This window comes from Salvelinus alpinus, chromosome 7, assembly GCF_045679555.1.
Source record: "Salvelinus alpinus chromosome 7, SLU_Salpinus.1, whole genome shotgun sequence".
Classification (NCBI taxonomy): Eukaryota; Metazoa; Chordata; class Actinopteri; order Salmoniformes; family Salmonidae; genus Salvelinus; species Salvelinus alpinus.
The window spans coordinates 33,239,988-33,262,861 of record NC_092092.1 but is presented as its reverse complement, the minus strand read 5'-3'; positions in this window follow the sequence as shown (position 1 = coordinate 33,262,861).

Genomic DNA, 22,874 nt, shown 5'->3' with positions numbered 1-22,874 from the left:
CGGATTACAAGGGGAAAACCAGCCGCTTTGAGGATAACACAGGCCGCTCCCAAGGACAGTGGGCTCTCGTTCTCGTAGCCGATGTCAGTAAGACATTTAAGCGTGTTAACCCTCGCAAGGCTGCCGGCCCAGATGGCATCCCTATCCGCGTCCTCAGAGCATGCGCAGACCAGCTGACTGAAGTGTTAACGGACATATTCAATCTCTCCCTATCCCAGTCTGCTGTCCCCACTTGCTTCAAGATGTCCACCATTGTTCCTGTACCCAAGAAAGCAAAGGTAATGGAACTAAATGATTATCTCCCCGTAGCACTCACTTCTGTCATCATGAAGTGCTTTAACAGTCTAGTTAAGGATCATATCACCTCTTCCTTACCTAACACCCTAGACCCACTTCAATTTGCGTATCACCCTAATAGATCCACAGATGATGCAATCGCCATCGCAATGCACACCACCCTTTCCAATCTTTATAAGATGAATACCAACGGCAGAATGCTGTTCATAGACTACAGCTCAGCCTTCAACACCATAGTACCCTCAAAGCTCATCATTAAGCTTGGGGCCCTGGGTCTGAACCCTGCCCTGTGCAACTGGGTCCTGGACTTCCTGACGGGCTGCCCCCAGGTGGTGAAGGTAGGAAACAACACCTCCAGTTTGCTGATCCTCAACACTGGGGACCAACAAGGGTGCGTGCTCAGTCCCCTCCTGTACTCCCTGTTCACACATGACTGCATGGCCACACACGCCTCCAACTCTATTATCAGGCACCTTTTCAACCTCCGGAGGCTGGAGAAATTTGGCTTGGCCCCTAAGACCCTCAGAAACTTTTACAGATGCACAATTGAGAGCATCCTGTCGGGCTGTATCACCACCTGGTACGGCACACTGCCTGCCCCCCAGGACACCTACAGCACCTGATGTAACAGGAAGGCCAAAAAGATCATCAAGGACATCAACCACCCGAGCCACGGCTTGTTCACCCCACTATTCTCCAGAAGCCGAGGTCAGTACAGGTGCATCAAAGCTGGGACCGAGAGACTAAAATACAGCTTCTATCTCAAGGCCATCAGACCGTTAAAATAGCCATCACTAGCCGGCTACCACCTGGTTACTCAACCATGCACCTAAGAGGCTTCTACCCTATATACATTGACATGGAATCACTGGACACTTAAATAATGGAACACTAGTCACTTTAACAATGTTTTCATATTGCTTTACTCATCTAATATGTATATATTGTGTTCTATTCTACTGTATTTTAGTCAATGCCACTCCGACATTACTCGTCCTAATATTTATATATTTCTTAATTCCGTTATTTTAATTTTAGATTTGTGTGTATTGTTGTGAATTGTTAGATACTACTGCACTGTTGGAGCTAGAAACACAAGCATTTTGCTACACTAGCAATAACATGTGTATGTGACTGATACAATTCTATTTGATTTATACAACATGCTCATAATCCAAAAAGCAACAAGAAAGAAATTAAAAAATATCAGAACGTGCAATGTCAGAGTCTGGAAAATACTGTATATACACTTAACCAAAATATAAACGCAACATGTCAAATGTTGGTTCCATGTTTTATGTGCTAAAATAAAAGATCCCAGAAATGTTCCATACACACAAAAAGCTAATTTCTCTCAATTTTCTGTTAGTGAGCATTTTTCCTTTGCCATCAACCTGACAGGTGTGGCATATCAAGAAGCTGAATAAACAGCATGATCATTACACAGGTGCACCTTCTGCTTGGGACAATAAAAGCCACTCTAAAATGTGCAGTTTTGTCACACAACACAATGCCACAGATGTCTCCAGTTTTGAGGGAGCGTGCAATTGGCAAGCTGACTGCAGGAGTGTCCACCAGAGATGTTGCCAGAGAATAAACCGCCTCCAACATCATTTTAGAGAATTAGGCAGTACGTCCAACTAGCCTAACGTCTGCAGACCATGTGTAACCACGCCAGCCCAGGACCTCTACATCCGGCTTCTTCACCTGCGGGGCCGCAAACAGCCACCCGGACAGCTGATGAAACTGTGGGATTGCACAGAATGTGTTCTTGTTTAGTGTATAAACGCAGTATACAAACATTAAGAACGCCTGCTCTTTCCATGACATAAACTGACCTGGTGAATCCTGGTGAACGCTATGATCCCTTGTTGATGTCATTTGTTAATTCCACTTACATTTTTGTTGTTAAAGGGTTGAATAAGGATTTTAAATACTTGAGAGAATTGAGACATGGATTGGGTATGTGTGACATTCAGAGGGTGAATGGGCAAAACCAAATATTGAAGTACCTTTGAACGGGGTATGGTAGTAGGTGCCAGGGGTACCAGTTTGAAACCCTGCTGCGTTTTTCACGCTCAACAGTGTCCCGTGTGTAAGAAGAATGGTCCACCACCCACAGAACATCCAGCCAATTTGACACAACTGTGGGAAGCATTGGAGCCAACATGAGCCAGCATCCCTGTGGAACGCTTTCAACTTCTTGCCGAGTCAATGCTCAAACATATTGAGGCTGTTCTGAGGGCAAAGGGGGGTGTTCAACTTAATATCAGGAAGGTGTTCCTAATGTTTGGTATACTAATATATATATACATATATATACAAAGTTGAAGTCGGAAGTTTACATACACTTAAAACTTGTTTTTCAACAATCCGAAAATTATGTAATGGATTTAGAAGCTTCTGATAGGCTAATTGACATCATTTGAGTCAATTGGAGGTGTACCTGTGGGTGCATTTCAAGGCCTACCTTCAAACGCAGTGCCTCTTTGCTTGAAATCATGGGAAAATCAAGAGAAATCAGCCAAGACCAAATTGTAAATCTCCAAAAGTCTGGTTCATCCTTGGGAGCAATTTCCAAACGCCTGATGGAACCACGTTTATCTGTAGAAACAATAGTACGCAAGTATAAACACCATGGAACCGCGCAGCCATCATACCGTTCAGAAAGGAGACGCATTCTGTCTCCTAGAGATGAATGTACTTTGGTGCGAAAAGTGCAAATCAATCCCAGAACAACAGCAAAGGACCTTGTGAAGATGCTGGAGGAAACGGGTACAAAAGTATCTAAATCCACAGTAAAACAATTCATATATCGACACAATCTGAAAGGCCGCTATACTGCTCTTTAACCACCATAAAAAAGCCAGACTACGGATTTTAACTGCACATGGGGAAAAATATGGTACTTTTTGGAGAAATGTCCTCTGGTCTGATGAAAAAAAAATAGAACTGTTTGGCCATAATGACCATCGTTATAGTTGGAGGAAAAAGGGGGGGGGCTTGCAAGCCGAAGAACACCATCCCAACCGTGAAGCACGGGGGTGGCAGCATAATGTTGTGGGGGTGCTTTGCTGCAGGAGGGACTGGTGCACTTCACAAAATACATGGCATCATGAGGCAGGTAAATTATGTGGATATATTGAAGCAACATCTCAAGACATTAGTCAGTATGTTAAAGCTTGGTCGCAAATGTGTCTTCCAAATGGACAATGACCCCAAGCATACTTCCAAAGTTGTGGCAAAATGGCTTAAGGACAACAAAGTCAAGGTATTAGAGTGGCCATCACAAAGCCCTTACCTCAATCCCATAGAACATTTGTTGGCAGAACTGAAAAAGTGTGTGCGAACAAGGTGGCCTACAAACCTGACTCAGTTACACCAGCTCTGTCTGGAGGAATGGGCCAAAATTCACCCAACTTATTGTGGGAAGCTTGTGGAAGGCTACCCGAAACGTTTGACCCAAGTTAAACAATTTAAAGGCAATGCTGCCAAATACTAATTGAGTGTATGTAAACTTCTGACCCACTGGGAATGTGATGAAAGAAATAAAAGCTGAAATAAATTATTCTCTCTACTATTATTCTGACATTTCACATTCTTATAATAAAGTGGTAATCGTAACTGACCTAAAACAGGGAATTTTTACCAGGATTAAATGTCAGGAATTGTGAAAAACTGAGTTTCAATGTATTTGTAAGGTGTATGTAAACTTCCGACTTTAACTATAGAATGGTGTGTATAGACATTATGGATGAATTCATATGAATTTAAAAGGTGTGTACAGCTGTAGATATATAGGATGAGTCTTGACTAGAATACAGTATATACTGTACATATAAAGTGGGTAAAACAGTATGTAAACATTATTAAAGTGACCATTAATTAACTAAAATAAGGCTCAGGGCAGGGTACTGGGCGGAGGCCGGCTAGTGGTCCAATTTTTTTAAAATTCTATTTGTCCCGTAAGCCGAATACAACCTTACTGTGAAATGCGTATTTACAAGCCATTAACCAACAATGCAGTTCTAAGGAAAATAGAGTTAAGAAAAATATTTACTAAAACTAAAGTAAAAAATTTAAGAATAACAATACAATAAAATAACAATTACAAAGCTATATACAGGGGGTACCGGTACCGAGTCAATGTGTGGGGGTACAGGTTAGTTGAGGTAATTGAGGTAATATGTTAAACAGTTTGATGGCCTGGAGATTGATAAACAGATTCTGTCTCTCGGTGCCCAGCTTTGATGCACCTGTTCCTTCTCCTTCTAGATGGTAGCGAGGTGAACAGGCCGTGACTCAGGTGGCTGAGGTCCTTGATGATCCTTGATGATCTTCTTAGCCTTCTTGTGACACCGAGTGCTGTAGATGTCACCCTCGCTCCTCCCTTCCTTCTTTCCTCGCTCCTTTCCTCCCTCCATCAACTGCCTATAGAATTATGAAGCCATACATTCTGCAGTGATGTAGAGATCTCCATCTCCCTTCACGGTTAAGGTTGCATACTGCAGATAAAGCAACATGGACGAAATTTTACCCTGCTCCACAAGTTGTTAAATCACAATAATGTTGCCCCTCATGGTTAAAGATAGTTTCCTATACTAATATCATGTTTTTACTGTATCTTCAAATGTAGAAAATATGTGAAATGAACAAATAATATACCAACATTTTAAAATGTCAAAATACCAGGTAGCCTACTCATTGCTGAAACACAGACTATATATTTGATCCCTGACACATCACCTTTTGTACCGGAACAACATGTGCCTGTCTTACTCTTACAAGCTCTCTCACTCCCTTTAAAATTCCTCAATGACTCATATCCATTGGTTTTTCAATAACTGCTCACATTCAATAACAACACCACGGCCTCTCCTGCTCCTCAGTCTCATCAATAGCATAAATATAATAGGTATTCCTGCTTCTTACATGGTAACCCTGTTCCCGTGTGCACACAGGAAGCAACTCCGCTGGTGTCTGACCTCTGACCTCGCTGACTGGTCCAGCATCAAAAGGAGGTAAAGGGGGAGGTGAGCTCCATTGACCTCACCCTCTCAAGGTTGGCTGTTGTTCAGCAGACAGATGCATTATGGCATTACGACAACCACCCTCTCTAGGTATAGTCTCAGGACAGTGGAGAATAGGGTTAGACCTTGGAGTTTTACATACTCACTGTGAAGTGGATTACACATACCTGGTCTCAAATAATACAGTGGCATTTCTGGATTTATGCATAAATTGGTCATGAAATTTGACAAACACGGTCTGCTTAAAGTAATAACACACAAACAATTATACGTTTTCATGTCTTTACTGAACACACCGTGTAAAAATTCACAGTGCAGGGTCTAAAAAGTATGTGAACCCTTGGATTTAATAACTGGTTGACCCTTCTTTGGCAGCAATAACCTCAACCAAACGTTTTTTGTAGTTGCGGATCAGACCTGCACAACAATAAGGAGGAATTTTGGACCATTCCTATTTACAAAACTGTTTCAGTTCAGCAATATTCTTGGGATGTCTTGTGTGAACTGCTCTCGAGGTCAGGCCACAGCATTTCCATCGGAATGAGGTTAGAACTCTGACTGGGCCACTCCAGAAGGCGTATTTTCTTCTGTTAAAGCCATTCTGTTGTTAATTTACTTCTGTATTTTGGGTCGTTGTCCTATTGCATCACCGAACTTCTGTTGAGCTTCAATAGGCAGACAATAGCCTGACATTCTCCTGCAAATTGTCTTGATAAACTTGGAATTCATTTTTACGTCAATGATAGCAAGCAGTCCAGGCCCTGAGGCAGCAAAGCAGCTCCAAACCACGATGCTCCCTCCACCATACTTTACAGTTGGGATGAGGTTTTGATGTTGGTGTGCTGTGCCTTTTTTCCCTCCACACACAGTGGTGTGTGTTCCTTCCAAAACAACTCAACTGTAGTTTCATCTGTCCACAGAATATGTTGCTAGTAGCGCTGTGGAACATCCAAGTGCACTTTTGCAAACTTAAGACATGCAGCAATGTTTTTTTTGGACAGCAGTGGATTCTTCCGTCGTGCCCTCCCATGAACACCATTCTTGTTTAGTGTTTTACGTATTGTAGACTTGTCAACAGAGATATTAGCATGTTCCAGAGATCTCTGTAAGTCTTTAGCTGACACTAGGATTCTTCTTAATTTCTTAACCTCATTGAGCATTCTGCGCTGTGCTATTGCAGTCATCTTTGCAGGACGGCCACTCCTTGGGAGAGGAGCAACAGTGCTGAACTTTCTCGATTTACGGACAATTTGTCTTACCGTGGACTGATGGGCATCAAGACTTTTAGAGATACTTTTGTAAACCTTTCCAGCTATATGCAAGTCAACAATTCTTAATCTTAGGTCTTCTGAGATCTCTTTCGTTCGAGGCATGGTTCACATCAGGCAATGCTTCTTGTGAATAGCAAATTCAAATAGTTTTTTTCGTTGTGTTTTTTATAGGCAAAGCAGCTCTAACCAACATCTCCAATCTCGTCTCATTGATTGGACTCCAGGTTAGCTGACTCCGGACTCCGATTAGCTGTTGGAGAAGTCATTAGCCTCGGGGTTCAGATACTTTTTCCAACCTACACTGTGAAAGTTTAAATGATGTATTCAATATAGACAAGAAAAATACAATCATTTGTGTGTTATTAGTTTAATTAAGCACACTATGTTTGCCTATTGTTGTGACTTAGATGAAGATCAGATCAAATTTGATGACCAATTTATGCAGAAATCCAGGTAATTCCAAAAGGGTTCACATACTTTTTCTTGCCACCGTACATGGATGTTCACAGTTTTAAAAGACTGCATTAGACGTGGCACTTATTGAATATTCATGCTCAATCCAAGGCCTTGCCAACACTTCCAAGGGAAAGTAGAGAAGTTCAAATACAATCTTCATTTTCTAGGTAGATCATTTCCAATTACATGCCGCCTGTGTTTGTTCATGCCGCTCAGATGAAGAACCCATGGAGTAGTGTGAAAGCTAGTACACGTAATCAGATCTAAAATACCGTCTCCTTCCTCAACGGTATGATGGCTGCGTGGTTCCATGGTGTTTACACTTGCGTACTATTGTTTGTACAGATGAACGTGATACCTTCAGGCGTTTGGAAATTGGTCCCAAGGATGAATCAGACTTGTGGAGGTCTACAATTTTGTGGAGGTCTTGTCGGATTTCTTTTGATTTTCCCTTGATGTCAAGCAAAGAGGCACTGAGTTTGAAGGTAGGCCTTGAAATACATTCATAGGTACATCTCCAATTGACTCAAATTATGTCAATTAGCCTATCAGAAGCTTCTAAAGCCATGACATCATTTTCTGCAATTTTCCAAGCCGTTTAAAGGCACAGTCAACTTCGTGCATGTCAACTTCTGACCCACTGGAATTGTGATACAGTGAATTATAAAGGAAATAATCTGTCTGTAAACAATTGTTGGAGAAATTACTTGTGTCATGCACAAAGTAGATGTCCTAACTGACTTTCCAAAACTATAGTTTGTGAACAAGAAATTTGTGGAGTGGTTGAAAAACGAGTTTTAATGACTCCAACCTAAGTGCATGTAAACTTCTGACTTCAACTGTAGCTGCTTGTGTGACACCAGATGACACAGGCAAATCTATTACCTGGCTCTTCTCTAAGCTTACTCTTTAGAAGCCTTACGAGTCGTGTTCTCTCTCTCATACACCACTGTTTTCTCTTCTCTAAGACATCTGACAGCATCTTCAGGATTCCTCTCACTCCCACCGCAGTAATACTGCTGTAAATCAACACTGATCTCCTCGAGATATCAGGCTCGGCACGTTAAATTGCTTGTCTTATGCATACATTATACTTTAATCTGTCAAACAGGACCATACCGCACTTGTCAGAATAGATTTAAAAGCGGGTAGCTAGGCTTTAACAGAACTATGGATATGTCTTGGATATGTCTTCCACGGTCCTTTTATCTGTTTGCTCGGTACAGTACTGAATGTGCCGGTGCTTTTCTTTGACGACAGCTCAGACATTATTGAATGCATCGTCTTTCATATTAAAGAGAGCCCAGACAGGCAGTGGGGTTTATGGAGTTTAATCAGAAGCAAATCTCAGAGCAAACACGACACTGAGGTGTGATATTTGTCGAGCAGATCCCCGAGCAAAGTCTGAGCCCTTTGCATTCTCTTATTGCACAACTCGCTTTCTGAACCATACGGAACTCAAAACGCTCAAGGTAACACCCATTTACAGGCCTGCCTTGTGTAGCCTATGCAAGTCGGTTAACAACCACATTTTTTAGACTTCTTCATTAGTTACAGCAATAGATCTGACATGAAATGCTATGAACAAAAGCACACATTTGTTCTTAACGGAATTAAGAAAATGTGATTGATTGCATTCAAATTAATTTACCAGTAATAATTGAGACCACCAATAGTGCAAAAGTTACCATGTATCCCTTATTACATCGGAAGTGAAACTAATGTGAAATGAAGCTTTTATTTCTCTGTTCCCTTGATACATGTTTGCTGCATTCATAGTTCCCTGTGGAGCCTTTCAACAGTTACGTTTAAACTACATTGAGGAAATTCTATTTCAAAATTGAAACCATCTGATTGTATTCATACTCTAAGCCAGCGCATTGCTTGGTCAGCACATCAACACAGCATGGCAGTTATCAGGTTGACATTTTCTTTTCAAATTGAATTGTTTGACTCTGTAATTACCGTTGCATCTTACAGTCCGCTAACTGCGATCAATCATTATGTTGTCAGAGAGGAGCACTTTCTCAAATATCACATCCAGCACAGCCAGTGGTCCATATCTTATAGTTGTATAAACTAACAACGGCAATAGTAGGAAGTTAAAGAAGAAGGAAGAAAAAAGAGAAATAACATTTTTGCTGATAAAAGGCTTCTTCCTCCTTTCCAGACCCAAGTCACAAAAGGATAGACAGATGAGAATTCCAGTTGAAATGACACCAGTATTTCCTCAGTTATCTATCTGAGAGATGAATTTAAGTTCATGAGTTATCAAACAACCGTCCTGAAGAGCAGAGTTCCTTATTGACTTTGGTCCCGTGGGACATAATCTCAGATGCTTTCGGAGATTATGTGTATGTACACACAGACAGGGTTAATTAATTTGAGACACACAAAGCCTATGTCTTGAATAGAGCAGCACTTATTAGCACTTACTTTTTCCACATAGTATGTGGCATTGAAGCAAGTTATAATTTTCTTGTTGTCAAGCCATACGTGCTCAGGTAGGTTTGAATTAAATTGCCAACATTGGCCAACTTCAGATGATGATGTGTCTGTCACGACTTCCGCCGAAGTCGGTCCCTCTCCTTGTTCGGGCTGCATTCGGCGGTCGACGTCACCGGCCTTCTAGCCATCGCCGATCCACTTTTCATTTTCCATTTGTTTTGTCTTTGTCTTACACAACTGGTTTCAATTCCCCAATTACTTGTTCATTATTTAACCCTCTGTTCCCCCATGTCTGTTTGTGAGTAATTGTTTGTAAGTATACGGTCCGTTATTGTTGGCTAGTTTATTGTGTTGTATATATTTGATTTCTTGAGTAAAGTACGTTCATTACTAATATCTGCTGTCCTGCGCCTGGCTCCTCCACACCAGATACACAAAGGCTGATTACATTGTCGCTGCACTGGGCCTGTACATCATGTATAGTGGGGTCTGAAAATATTGACACCCTTAATAAAGATTAGCAAAAATTACTGTATAAAATAAATTGTAAGAACTGACGCTGGAGTAGAGAAGCATGTGCGGAGAGTGAACATTTAATATTGCAAAGACGTGGAACAGGACAGGAACAGTGTCAGAACCGGGTAACACAACGACATTCGACATTTAATGCAGAAGCGGGAAACAGAGCTGGGGAACAGGCAGATATAGGGGAGGTAACAACACAGGTGATTGAGTCCAATGAATTGCTGATGCACGTGAAGAGGGAAGCAGGTGTGCATAATGATAGTGGTACGAGTGCGTAATGCTGGGCAGCCTGGTGCCCTCGAGCGCCAGGGAGGGAGAGCGGGAGCAGGCGTGACATAAATAGCTCAAATTCTGAGCTACATTGCCTTCAGAAAGTATTCAAACCCCTAGACTTTTTCCACATTTTGTTGTGTTACAGCCTTCATTTAAAATTGATTCAATTGAGATGTGTCACTGGCCTACACACAATACCCCATAATGTCAAAGTGGAATTATGTTTTTTGAAATTGTTACAAATTAATGAAAGATGAAAAGCTAGAATGTCTTAGGTCAATAAGTATTCAACCCCTTTGTTATGGCAAGCCTAAAGCTCCTTTGTTATGGCAAGCCTAAATATGGCAAATCCTAGAGGAAAATTTGGTTCAGTCTGCTTACCAACAGACACTGGGAGACAAATTCACCTTTCAGCAGGACAATAGCCTAAAAACAAGGCCAAATATACACTGGAGTTGCTTACCAAGACGACATTGAATGTTCCTGAGTGGCTTAGTTACAGTTTTGACTTAAATCAGCTTGAAAATCTATGGCAAGACTTGAAAAGGGCTATCTAGCAGGGATCAACAACCAACTTGACAGAGCTTGAAGAATTACAAAAAAAATTGCAAATATTGTACAATCCAGGTTTGCAAAGCTCTTAGAGACTTATCCAGAAAGACTTACAGCTCTAATCACTAATCGCTGCCAAAGGTGATTCTAACATGTATTGACTCAGGGGGTTGTGTCACGTTCTGACCCTAGTTATTGTGTTAATCCTTTGTTTTGTTGGTCAGGACGTGAGCTGGGTGGGCATTCTATGTGTTGTGTTTCTATGTTGGGTTTAATGTGCCTGATATGGTTCTCAATTAGAGGCAGGTGTTTGACGTTCCTCTGATTGAGAACCATATTTAAGGTAGGCTGTTCTCACTGTTTGTTTGTGGGTGATTGTCGCTGTGTCTGTGTTTTGTTGCACCACACGGTATGTCTCGTTCGTTCGTTCTTTCCTGTTCATGCGTGCTTCGTTATATGTAGTTTTATGTTCAGGTCAGTCTACGTTGTTTGTTTGTTATTTTGTAAATATTCAAGTATAGTTCGTGTCAGTGTTCGTCGTGTCTAATAAATTCATTATGTCTACATACCTCGCTGCACATTGGTCATCTGATCCCTCTCTCCTCTCCTCGTCTGAGGAGGAGGACGACGTAGAATGCCGTTACAGGTTGAATACTTATCTAATCAAGATATGTGTTTAATTTTCGAAAATTATTTACAAATATTATAATTTGTCTGCAACTTTGATAGAGTATTTTGTGTAGATTGACAAAAAAGGACAATTCAATAAATGTTAATCCCACTTTGTAACATATTGTGGAAAAAGTGTGAATACTTGTATGCTATTTTATGTTAATATATTAGTTTATACTAATACAATTGCTCAGAGAAGGAGATTTTGTTTAACAAGTAATATTTTCTTCTCAAAAAGGTAGGGGCCTTTTTCTGAAATGTATTATGCGTTGGCGAACACATTGGGAAGGATCTTAGACCATTTTTTACAGAATCATTCCAGATCCTTGTTATCCTTTGTCTGCACTTATGGATTGTCCTCTTCAATTCAAATATCATGTTTACAATTTGTTTCAAGTAATTGTTTTATTTTGTGGCCAATTAACAATTTCTTTGTGGATTCTGATGTGTGTGTGGGGTTATTGCTTTGCTGGAAGATCCACTTGCAGCCAAGTTTCCGCCTCTTGGCAGAGCCAACCAGATTTTTGACTAAAAAGTCCTGGTTTTGGGTAACGCTCATGATGCCGTTGACCGTAAAGGCCGTGTGGGTATGGCAAAATACAACAAGTTCACCCTCTTGGAGACAGAGGAAGAGTGTCTTTCCGCTGTTTCGTTGGCATCTATACCTTATATTTGCCCACCTAAAGCTTTGCTAGGTCTCATAAACAACCCTTTAATTAAAAACACTTTACATATATTGATTGAAGTCTAAACAAACAGAAGGGCATAGATCTATATATGAACAAAAACCTTTCTATAATAACCCCATCTTAGCCAATCCCATGAGAGATGGTGTTACATTTTCTTGGTTCAACAAAGGAATTAAAACACTTGGTCATCTGTATAGAGAAAGTGAACTACTATCCTTTCAACAACTGGCATTACATTTTCAGTTACCTCAAACTCATTTCTTCAAGTACCTACAGGTGAGGATTTATATTGCCACTCAGCAGGGAGGTAGGATTCAGCCCATGAGTAAACCTATAAACGGATAAACTGTGGCTGGAGAGGAAAAGGGTAAAATGTTTCATTTCTTACATGTACTCTAGTCTTCAAGCTCAGTTGGGGAACGATGAAGCTCTGAAGGCTAGCATGAAGTGACATGATGACCTTGGTCTTATTTCTGAGGATGAGAAATTGGAAATGCTCTTTTTAGATTCTCAGCGTCTTTCATTTGACACAAGGCACAAGTTGATGCAATTCAATATTTTACATAGGGTCTACTTTACACCAGAGAGACTCTATAAGATCAATTATAAATATTAAACATTTTGCCCAAGGTGTAACACGGGTGTGGACACACTTATGCATATCTTTTTGTCCTGCCCTGAACTAGGTAATTATTGGGAAGATATTATTCAGATGTTACAGGTCACTAATATGGCTGTACCACTAGATCCTTCCCTTACTGTGGATGACTCTGTTCTACTTGTTAATATTGGTAGCAAAACGAGATTCATTAAATTGGCATTCATTTCAGCCATTAAATGCACAGATATTATATGGAAGAGTGACACTCTGCCAAGCAAGCAGATGTGGCTAAAATAACTAACATCCTATAGTCCATCTGGGAGAAAAATGACGTACAATTTACATAATAAACACTTTGAATTTACTGATGTCTGGCGAGGACTTTCAGCAGTTTCTAGAGTTGTCACCTTAGCTGCCTTATAATTTTCTTCATTAATGTTGTCACGACTTCCGCCGAAGTTGGTCCCTCTCCTTGTTCGGGCGGTGTTCGGCGGTCGACGTCACCAACCTTCTAGCCATCGCTGATCCACTTTTCATTTTCCATTGGGTTTGTCTTGTCTTCTATCACACCTGGTTTCAATCCCATCAATTACATGTTGTGTATTTAACCCTCTGTTTCACCTCATGTCTTTGTCGGTGATTGTTTGTTGTATGTTTTGTGCCAGTCATGTTCTGGTGTGCGACGGGTTTGTACCCTTTATTATTATTTTTGTATATATTGTTTTTTTTAGCATTTATTAAACTGCTCCATTTCACTCTCCTGCGCCTGACTTCCCTGCCACCAGCACGCACTCATTACAAATGTGTTATTATTAGTTTTTCCATTTAATATATATTTTTTGCTAGCATTGGATGTGAAAGTCATTCTGTTTCGTTTTTTTCCCCCTGTTAATCATTGAAGCCAATACCGGTAGATGTGAGGGAGGGGGGTGTTCATGTGTTGGGGGAGGGAAGGGTTTTGCACGATGTGCTCCCTGTAACGGCTTTCTTCCAGGGGTGAAGGAGAGGACCAAAGTGCAGCGCGGCTAGTGTTCAACATGTTTAATTAAAGAACAAGTGAAACACTACAAACAACATACAAAATAACAAATGTGAAAAAACCGAGACAGACCTATCTGGTGCAGACAAACACAGAGACAGGAAACAATCACCCACAAAATCCCAACACAAAACAAGCCTCCTATATATGATTCTCAATCAGGGACAACGATTACCAGCTGCCTCTGATTGAGAACCATATTAGGCTGGACACAGAAACAGACAAACTAGACACACAACATAGAATTCCCACCCAGCTCACGTCCTGACCAACACTAAACAAGCAAAACACATAATAACTCTGGTCAGGACGTTACACTCCCATGTAGCATGCTGTTTTGTGTAGGTGGAAGGAATAATGGGGTATTATCAGTGTCATATTTTGCTGATGATTGTTAAATTGTAAAAAAATGGCAAGAAATATGTTTAAATTATTATTTATTTTTTTAAACGTATTGGAGGAGAAAAATCTGAGATTCATCACCTGTAAGGGCTAAAGACTGCAATATTGCTGGTAGCTGGTTTGGGCGTGTTCGCCTCCAGGGCGTCAGTCAGAACGTAATGATGGAAAGGCACAGTGAACGGTTGACTTGTAGGTTACTCTGAGAAATAACAGTATATAACAACAGGCAGTATGTACAGGGCTATGGGTTGATCACTAGGACGGCTACCGTGTGTACCACTGATCCATAACTATGGGTGTAGAAGAGTGAACGTATGGTTTCTTTAGGAGAGAGCAGAATACAAAGTTCCATTAACATCAGGATAACATACATAGAAATACAATGACATTATATGACACTACTTACAATATAAACTATAAAAGACATCACTATAACCATGTTACTACATGTAAAGGGCTTAAACTAAAGCGCAACTAGGTGACAGTAGTAACACATTAATGATTAGGCCATGAAAAATGACTGAATGGATGGAATAAGACTAATTCCTATAAGGACCCCGGAAAGAGTGGGCCCTAATACAATTTCCAAAGTAAGATGGTCCGGCGCCATTTTCGGCTTGACCAACTAATAATTACTAACTCTTAACTGGCCAAAAACACAGAAAAGGCACACTAAGGTGCTATAAGACTCAAAAGGGTTTTCAGTGTAAGAGCTCCCTTCTAACCGAAATAACTGGTGTTACCGCAAACTGTCATTCACTAATAAATGAATACCACAGACAGGCCGCACATTATAAACCCACTGCAGTAATAACCAAACAAAACTGTGTGTACGTGTTTACTAAAGGAATGAAGCGTCACACCTAGAGTGAGAAAAGCTCGAGAGAGAGAGAGAGGCAACCTTTTGTACAAACCCACCATGTGACTCATATACCAACCTGTATCTGTGCCAGTTTTGCTACGCTTTTACCACGTCGGAGGGTATATTGTGGTCAGTGGACAAAGTTCTGAAAAGAAATGCGTTGTTTGCATCACTGAGCGGTGGGCAGGAAATAATTAAATACAATTGTTAGATGCCATCACCCCCCTTCAAATCATAACTTTACATGGATGTCAATGTTTGTGCGCACATGCTCCATTCTACTTCGGTCTGCTGGTTAGTGTTACACTGCTAGACCGAGATACAAAATCTCAGTCTAGAAGATGGGCTAAGTAATATTCAAGATATAGCACAATGGATTGTGCGTTTAGTTAACTGAGTCTGATTTGTTCAGTGCTGTTCTAACTGATAGTTTTATACTAAGTTTTAGATAGAAAAGAAAGGATACCTGTCTGAGAAGTGGTAGTTTCTTGAGAAGGGGTATGACTAGCAGTCGATGTTGGAGAGAATTTGTTTATTTATTTCAACTTTATTTAACCAGGTAGGCCAGTTGAGAACAAGTTCTTGTTTACAACTGCGACCTGGCCAAGATAAAGCAAAGCAGTGCGACAAAAACAGAGTTACATATGGGAAAAACAAACATACAGTCAAAAACACAATTGAAAAAAGTATATGTACAGTGTGTGCAAATGTAGTAAGATTAGGGAGGTAAGGCAATACACAGGCCATAGTACTAAATAATAAGCATTGGCCTTGAGTGCTTTGGGAACGTCAGTCATCCAAAATTCCGAACAATAACCAGTATGCGAAAGAAGTTAACACTGGAGTGATGTGCAAGTAGAGATGCTGGGGTGCAAAAGAGCAAAAAGATAAATAACAATATGGGGATGAGGTAGTTGGGTGTGCTATTTACAGATTGTCTGTGTACAGGTACCGTGATCGGTAAGCTGCTCTGACAGCTGATGCTTAAAGTTAGAGAGGGAGAATAAGTCTCCAGAATTCCTTTGTCTTCAGAAATGCGATGGAAAGCAGGACGCTCTCACGTGACCACGCATGTTCAGCTCGTGCCAGACACCTGACTCAAAGAGCTCTCCTTCCCTCATTCTTCACAGTAGAAGCATCAAACAAGGTTTTAAAGACGGTTGACATCTAGTGGAAGCCTTAGGAAGTGCAAAATGAACAATATCCCACTGTATATTGGATAGGCAAACCTACAAACCTCAGATTTCCCACTTCCTGGTTGGATTTTTTCTCAGGTGTTTTCCTGCCATATGAGTTCTGTTATACTCACAGACATCATTCAAACAGTTTTATAAACATCAGAGTGTTTTCTATCCAAATCTACTAATAATATGCATATCTTAGCCTCTGAGCCTGAGTAGCAGCCAGTTTACTCTGGGCACCTTTTCATCCAAGCTACTCAATACTGCCACCCAGCCATAAGAAATTAACCAGACACCTAGGTATTTTTAGTTGTCCCCATATTCTATGTCAGAACCATCCAGAGTAGTGATGCTAGTCGTGTGGGCGGGTGCGGGCAGCAATAGGTTGAAGCGCATGCATTTAGTTTTACTAGCATTTAAAGAGCAGTTGGAGGCCACGGAAGGAGTGTTGTATGGCATTGAAGCTCGTCTGGAGGTTTGTTAACCCAGTGTCCAAAGAAGGGCCAGATGTATACAGAATGGTGTCGTCTGCGTAGAGTTGGATCAGAGAATCACCAGCAGCAAGAGCAACATTATTGATATATACAGAGAAAAGAGTCTGCCAGATAATTGAACTCTGTGGCACATAGAGACTGCCAGAGGTCCGGACAACAGGCCCCCCGATTTAACACACTGAACTCTATCTGAGAAGTAGTTGGTGAACCAGGCCAGGCAGTCATTTGAGAAACCAAGGCTGTTGAGTCTGCCGATAAGAATGCTGTGATTGACAGAGTCGAAAGCCTTGTCCAGGTCGATGGCGGTTAGGATATCGTTTAGGACCATGAGCGTGGCTGAGGTGCACCCATGACCAGCTCGGAAACCAGATTGCATAGAGGAGAAGGTACGGTGGGATTCGAAATGGTCGATGATCTGTTTGTTCACTTGGCTTTCAACGACTTTAGAAAGGCAGGGCAGGATGGGTATAGGTCTATGACAGTTTGGGTCTAGAGTGTCTCCCCCTCCCCTTTGAAGAGGGGGATGACCGTGGCAGCTTTCAAATCTTTTGGGATCTCAGATGATACGAAAGAGGTTAAACAGGCTAGTATTAGGGGTTGCAACAATTGCGGTGGGTAATTTTAGAAAGAGAGGGTCCAGATTATTTAGCCCAGCTGATTTGTAGGGGTCCAGATTTTGCAGCTCTTTCAGAACATCAGCTATCTGGATTTGGGTGAAGGAGAAGCGGGGGTGGGGGGCTTGGGCAAGTTGCTGCGGAGGGTGCAGAGATGTTGGCCTGGGTAGCCAGGTGGAAACCATGGCCGGCCGTAGAAAAATGCTTATTGAAATTCTGGATTATTGTAGATTTATCGGTGGTGACAGTGTTTCCTATCCTCAGTGCATTGGGCAGCTGGGAAGAGGTGCTCTTGTTCTCCATGGACTTTATAGTGTCCCAAATTTTTGCTACAGGATGCAAATTTCTGTTTGAAAAAGCTGGCCTTTGCCTTCCTAACTGACTGTGTATATTGGTTCCTAATTTCCCTGAAAAGTTTAATATCGCGAGGGCTATTTGATGCTAATGCAGTACGCCACAGGATGTTTTTGTGCTGGTCAAGGGCAGTCAAGTCTGGAGTGAACCAATGGTTATATCTGTTCTTAGTTAAAAAAAATTGAATCAGGCATGCTTGTTTAAGAATATTGAGGAAAGCACTTTTAAAGAATAACCAGGCATCCTCTACTAACGGGATGAGGTCAATATCGCTCCAGGATACCCGGGCCAGGTCGATTAGAAAGGCCTGCTCGCTGAAGTGTTTTAAAAAGAAGCTAGTGTTTAGACATAGGAGGAGGGGCTGGGGTCGAGTGGGCAACTGGAGTTCTCTGGACACAGGATTTCGTCTGGAGGAAGAGGAGAGAACCAGTAACAGGATGAGGAGAAGGGAGAAGTAGAATCAGGAGACAGGATGTGGAAAGATTCAAACAGAAGGGAGAGATATTTTTCATTAGTGCAGATGAAGAAGACACAGGGAGAGACAGTCATTTGGACTGTGGCACTGTTCCCCGTGTTTGTTTGTTGTTTACTAATTGACATGGTTGAAGTTGCACTCGCTGCAGTGATTGTAGGATTCCAGAGGAATGGAGCTTTAAAAAAAGAAAGTCAACCTACTGCTTGTATGCTAATCAGATAATTAATTAATAGTGCAATGGAAAATATCTGGTTGTCTTGCCTCCTGATGTTAATTTTGAAAGCTCAGCTCGCATTTCTGTTGTTGCTGAGAGGACATTTTTGACAGAGGTCCACACCAATACAGCCTGGTATGGGACAAGAAAAACAAAGGATAAACGACCTATCATTAATGTAGTAATTCAGCAAGGAATCAATTCATTTACACACATCCGTTGATATTCAATAGGTACTGTTATTGCTAAAATAACCTCACTGCAACAGTTTCCTACAATCTACTAATACAGGTCCTTCCCCTTATGCATTTCCCTAGGCCTATAGTCTGAAACCAGCCTCTAAATGGTAGACCCATCTACAATCTGATCACTAATGAAGATTGATTAATCTGCTCTACGGATCCCTTTTACGTGATCATTTTCCTAAACAACCGCTGAATTGCAGGGCGCAAAATATTACTAAAAATATTTATAATCATGCAATCACAAGTGAAATATACCAAAACAATGCTAGAACAGTTAGCCTTATATTAGCTTGGTTAGCTTGGTCACGAAAGTCAGAAAAGCAAAAAAAATAATCGCTTACCTTTGATAATCTTCGGATGTTTGCACTCACGAGACTCCCAGTTACACAACAAATGTTATTTTTGTTTGATAAATATTACTTTTATAACAAAAAAACGCCATTTGTGTTGCGCGTTATGTTCAGAAAACCAAAGCCTCGTTCCGTCCAAAAAGTATCCGTAATGGTCGTAGAAACATGTCAAATGTTTTTTATAATCAATCCTCAGGTTGTTTTTAACAAACATAATCGATAATATTTCAACCGGACCGTAACCTATTCAAAAAGAGAGAAAAAGACAATGGAGAGCTACCCTCTCGCGCGCAGGAACTAATCAGAGGACACCTGACTACATTTGAAAGATCTCGCAATTTTTTTTAAACAAAAGCCTGAAACTATGTCTAAAGCCTGGTCACAGCCTGAGGAAGCCATTGGACAATGAATCTGGTTGATACCCCTTTCAATGGAAGAAAGACGGGCCAGGAAACACAGATAAAAAAATCACTTCCGGGTTAGATTTTCTCAGGTTTTCGCCTGCAGAATCAGTTTTGTTATACTCACAGACAATATTTTGACAGTTTTGGAAACTTTGGAGTGTTTTCTATCCTAATCTGTAAATTATATGCATATTCTACGATCTGGACCTGAGAAATAGTCCGTTTACCTTGGGAACGTTATTAAAAAAAATATGAACCCTAGCGTCAAGAGGTTTTAAACTCAGTTTTTCACAATTCCTGACATTTAATCCGAGTAAAAATGTCCTTTCTTAGGTCAATTAGCATCCCTTTATTTTAAGAATGTGAAATGTCAGAATAATAGTAGAGAGTGATTTTGATCAGCTTTAATTTCTTTCATCACATTCCCAGTGGGTCTGAAGTTTACATACACTCAATTAGTATTTGGTAGCATTGCCTTTAAATTGTTTACCTTGGGTCAAACATTTCGGGTAGCCTTCCACAAGCTTCCCACAATACGTTGGGTGAATTTTGGCCCATTCCTCCTGACAGAGCTGTTGTAACTGAGTCAGGTTTGTAGGCCTCCTTGCTCGCACAAGCTTTTTCAGTTCTGCCCACAATTTTTTTATAGGATTGAGGTCAGGGCTTTGTGATGGCCACTCCAATACCTTGACTTGTTGTCCTTAGGCCATTTTTCCACAACTTTGGAAGTATACTTGGGGTCATTGACATTATGCTGCTAGCTTTAATTTTAAATGAGCACGGGTCTCAATATGAACATGTTATAGGAGACAGTCCTTTACTATCTCACTGTTGCATCTTTCTCTGTGGGTTGACAGGAGTTGGAGGGTGGACGTGATGTCTGAGGGGAGAAAGAGCCAAACACACACTTACAGGTTTTATACATCTTTATTTTGTTCTATTTCTATTTTTAATAACAAAGAGTTTTAACCCTAGAAGCACCAACACAGGTGTTGAACGCTTTAGTTGATACTTCTGAAATTGTAGGGCTTTCTCAAGTTAATAGTTACTGACAAAAAAAACTATTTACCATGATTTCTGTGTTAATATGGAGGAATTTAAGTCTCTTTTGAACATTATTGGTTTATTTGGATCCTCATTCATTTTTGCCAGCAGCTATTCTTTCTGTGATCAACAAAACACATGACAATTAACAAAACACTGATAGACAAGGACAGTCACACAAATTTAAAATATAACGATAGTACAAACAAAAAATGGTGTGTGTGTGTTAGTGTCTGTGCGCATTTGTTTGTGCGTGTGTCCTCTCACAGTCCCCACCATTCCATTAAATCTTTTTTTAAAGGTAATTTTGCTGTTTGCTTGAGTAATTGGAGATGGAAGGGAGTTCCATGCAGTCATGGCCTGTATAACACCGTACGTTGCATTGAATTGTTTTGGACTTGGGGACTGTGAAGAGACCCCTGGTGGCATGTCTTGTGGGGTATATATGTGTGTCTGAGTTGAATGTTATTTGGTTATGCTGATTATCTGGAATTTTCATTACAGTAAAACTACAAGATAAGCAGTTCATCTTTCGTCAACCCTCAACAAGGAAAGACTGGCATACATGTTGTTGATGTTAGTTCTGTATGTGCATTAAGGGAAAGTCATGCTGCTCTGTTTTTATCCAGCTACAGCAAAGGAATGCAATTTGTAACAAAGGCATACAATTTATTTTAGACTTCAAATGCTGTTTTTTTAGTGGCTTTTTGTTTTTTCATATAGCCTACAGTAACATCAACTAAACAAAGGAACAATTTATTTTATGACACTGGGCCAGTAGTGCGCCGCCCTATGGGCGCTCCCAATCACGGCCGGATTTGATACAGCCTGGATTCAAACCAGGGACTGTAGTGACGCCTCTTGCACAGATGCAGTGCCACCAAGGGAGCTCATATATGAACGTTATTGGATGTAAGTTAGCAAGTTATTGATTTCATTAACTTTATTTCTAACTAGTGGTATACTAACCTGAAAATGTGGACTCAATAGTAAGCTTTTTGATAAAAGGATAAAAAAAAATAAAAAAACTATTTTCTAACAATTATGAAAAAAAACTAATGCGAGTTGGAACACAGTAAAAGTTCATTGTTATAACGACAAAACAAATAAAAATACTCAAACCACAGTATAAGCACCAAGCGTGCTTGTGAATAGTGAAATCAGCACAAAGGCAATAATGGCATTATAATGAATATAAGTGCCATTCATCTTGGTCTAGACATTATAAATTATGCACATTCTTACTGTGTAGCCTACTCCAAGCAGTAAGAAACCTTAGAATCTGCTCATTTTGATAGGGTATAGCAATCAAAACATCTGGTCAACATGGACCTCTGTAGAATGATATGGAAGAAGTGACATTCGTTAAGCTCTGTTTCTTTGTCAATGCACCCTGCGTTAGTCATTAGTCTCCTCATTCTCTATTTGACAATTGATAATATTCTCACCTATCAGACTATTGTCATTTTAAACTTGTGTTTAGGCCACATCTCTTATGTGTGAAATGAGTTTCAATATAGTTTAAGTGTAGTTTGGATGAGCCAGTAGCTGGGCAGGCAACTGTTTTCTTACAGTCAGAAAATACTTATTTTAGTGTTTACAGTCTGGATCAATCAATACATTTTTGGACTGATTTAAATTTGGTGTCCTGAGGTTTCTTATGACCTGTTTAAACAAATGCATTCATTTAGCAATTTGTTATTTATTATGAAATATTTACAAAATGTTTAAATATCAATGATCAGAATGACCATCTGGCCATTCTAGTAATTATGAAATTCCATACATCGGCTTCAATTAAGCCACATCAAAACCCTACATCGTCTTAAGTGAAATTGCCACACATATCCATATTGGAGTCGGAAAGATGGAGAGATATGAAAAGAAAAGGCAAAGAGGATAATGTGTGTTTTCTATGTTCTCCCAGCTGCTGGTGTATAATAAAAAACAGGCCTGTTTTAAGACTAGCTTGGCTGCCTTGGTATCAGATGTCAAGCAGAGCAGATAATGACTGTAAATACTGCTAACATGTTGCTCCAAGACTCAATTAGTCTGGTAACCACCCCGATAAAAGATGTCCCTAAAAATGGAGCCGAGATAAAAAAAATAAATAAATAGCAGCTCAGATACAAATGGGGGAGAACCGGCAACTGCACTCGCTGATAAGACTGAACAAGTCAGGGTGCATCTGGCTTAAAGGGGTTCAGAACTGCTACAATGGAGTCATTTTTCGAACCCAAACCCAGCTTCAATTGTCTCAGATTTTTTTTGGGTTCTCTTTCCCCTGAAGCGAAACAGTCTGATTAGTATAATATATTCTAGAGTTGGTCATAATTTGCATTGTGTTCGTGGTCGTTTTCTCTGACTGTGTGAAAGCAGCGG